Below are 2,730 nucleotides of genomic sequence, written 5' to 3' on the forward strand. Positions count from 1 at the left end.
AGGTGGAGATATGGAGATAAAGAAAAAAAAGCTGCCTTCAAGGAATTTGGATTCTACTAATTTAAAATAATATATTCATGTAAATAAATACAAAATATGTTCAGAATAATTGCAAAGTAATGTCAGGGTTTGGATGAGAGGCATCTGGAAAAGCCTCACAGAGGAGGGAGTACTTTTACTGAGCCTTAAAGGGACCTAGGATTTCCAAGAGGCAGAGATGAGCAAGAGCATTCTAGTCCTGTTGAAAGCCCCCAAAATGGAGGTGGTAGTTCATGGACAAAGTAATATGACCAAGCCATAGAGTATGTCGAGAAGAATAATGTGTAAGAGGGCTGGAAAGTTTAGGAAGAGCTTCCAATGTTAAAGGAGCTTGATTTTATCCAATAGATGACAAGGGAGCTGCTACAATTTATGGAATAAAAGGATGAAATAATAACTAGCATTTATATAGCCCTTTAAAGTTTGCAAAATTCTCTTTTTTTTTTTCCGACTGGCTAAGATGGCATTTAACAGTCCAGTCTTGTGAGTGGAGTCTTACAGCTTATGCTCTGATACAGAGCAATGCTGGGGATGCTAGGTTGGGTGAGGTCTCCGTTCCATTGGGTCTTTCACTAAATCCCCAAAAGGAAGCCCAAGTTCTGGGACCCAAAGGACCAGGCTGACAGCTCCGTCCTAGCTTTTTCTCCTCCACAAAGACAAGGGTTAGGATCCCAATTTTATGGAGAAGGGAAGTGACACTAAGAGACATGCTCAGTGTCACTGTTCTCCTAAGGGTCAAGAGGAAAGACCCGAACCCAGATCCAGGCCCTCCAAACCATGCCCGGACTGAAGCGCCAATCCAGAGGAGGGGAGGGACCGTGCAGCCAGACAAGGATGGAAATCCAGGGAAGCTCTGTTCAGCGGTTATTTTTAATAACAGCTGCGGTTTCAGCTTGCATACGAAAGACTGAGAGCCCAGCTGATCACTGGGACCTAGGATGGCCCCTCAGCGGGAGGCGTTTCAATCCCACCTGACAGAGTGTCCTGTTGCCATGGAGGAACAGCTGCCCCAATGGTCCCAACAGCCAGGGACGGCTGTGCTCTGTCCAGGGTCCTCAGAGCAGGGTCCTCAGAAGAAGTCTGATCCTTTCCGCCTCTTGGGGAGCTGCAGGAGGTTGTCAGTGATGGAAGCAGGGTTCTGGGTCAGAGGAGTCCTCATGGTAGTGCCAAGGACAGGAGTGCCCGTGGGAGTCTTGTAGCCAGGGTGAACAGGGGAGGGCGTGTAGCTGACCCACAGAGCCTTGGCGGTGTATTTGCTGGCAGTCCTGTTCGCCAGGCTTTGCAGGGCTGGGGAAAAAGCGGGGCTCAGACCTTTTGGGGGTGAGGTTGGACAGGTTCTCAGTAAGTCTTCTTAGGGCCTCCTCTTTCTTGGCTCAGTTCTTAGCAGCTGCTTTGGTGGCCATCTTGAGACCTAAACTCTCTCTAATTCCAGGATCCAGGATCTTGGAGGCTGGCCCTGGATTTCTATCCACATACGGAGTTTCTGACCCATCAATCCGCAGGGGGGTGCTCTCAACCTCACCCCGTGTCATCATGGGAGACTCTTTTACACTGGAGGGGCTGGAGAAGGAGTGGCCATGAATCCATACCCATTGACCTTGGGACACTCCTGAACGATCAGCTCCTTCCCATTAGGTCCCACTTTACCTTGTTTGTGCCAGGCACTGAGGGCAGCTGCCTGCTGCAGCTGGCACTTGCTCAAGGCCTGGCTGAAGGGGTCCCTGAGAAAACGCGTGTTTCTGTGCAACACCTGCCTCTTAAACACATCCTCACCATCGGGGACACTCCCAAGGTCTCCACTCCAGCCGGCTGCTCTGCAGGGCCTGCAGCTCTGTGGACCACAAGGCCAGGTTCTCCTGCTGCCTCTTTTCAAACTCATCCTCTGCCTCATGGAGCCAAGTGTGGCACCACGCTCCTTCTCCTTCACCACCTCCAAGATCTCCTGGAATGAGGCACTGTCCTCACTGGTATACCTGGTCAGGAAAGCGTAGAGACTAGGGAGGGCCTCTGTGTCTTCCTCTTCGTTTGTTTCTCAGGACCTTTAGTTGCCAAGGAGGCTGTGCCTGGGTGAACCTCAGGGGTCTCAAACGTGACTGGGGTCACATCTGGCCGAGGGGTGTCTCTGAACAGTCTGCCCAGGGAGGAGCCAAGCTGGATGGCTGTCTGTCGCATCCTCTCCAGAGGTACCACTGAGTCTCCATCTGAAGGCTCTCCACGTGCTCTTCCTCCTCGAGGTCGCTCTTCCTCCTGGGGGACACGCTTCCTCACCTTCACCTCCATCAGCCACTTGTGGCGCGTCCTGGGACTGCCTAGGACAGGCCCTTGCCTCCGCTGAGTGCCCAGCTTCTGGGGGCGGCCAGTGAGGCGCTGACCGCCCTGGGACTCTCCATCTCTCTGAGCCCCCGAGGCTCGAAGGCGGCCTCAAAGTGGAGTGGGACCTCGAGGGCGGAGACGGAGTGCCAATGACGACACACTGACGCGAGGATGGGAGCCTAGCGGGGGACTCCACCCAAGTTTGCAAAATTCTTTACCAATATTTCATTATATCTTCTCAACAACCTTGGGAAGTCATGTTATGATTCAAATTAAGTTAAACAGAGGCAAAAAGGTCTAAGCAATTTACTAGTAAAGCATGAATTTCCCATGATAGTATCTCAACTTCCTCAGCAAAGCAAAGACCCCGAATGAGGG

General features: G+C 51.8%; 1 pseudogene; it reads right to left on the bottom strand.

Annotated features, from left to right (window-relative positions):
• Positions 1 to 1,108: 1,108 nt before the first annotated feature.
• On the bottom strand, positions 1,109 to 2,429 carry LOC140503135 (splicing factor ESS-2 homolog pseudogene; annotated as a pseudogene).
• Between the last annotated feature and the right edge of the window lie 301 nt (positions 2,430 to 2,730).

This window comes from Notamacropus eugenii, chromosome 5, assembly GCF_028372415.1.
Source record: "Notamacropus eugenii isolate mMacEug1 chromosome 5, mMacEug1.pri_v2, whole genome shotgun sequence".
Lineage (NCBI taxonomy): Eukaryota > Metazoa > Chordata > Mammalia > Diprotodontia > Macropodidae > Notamacropus > Notamacropus eugenii.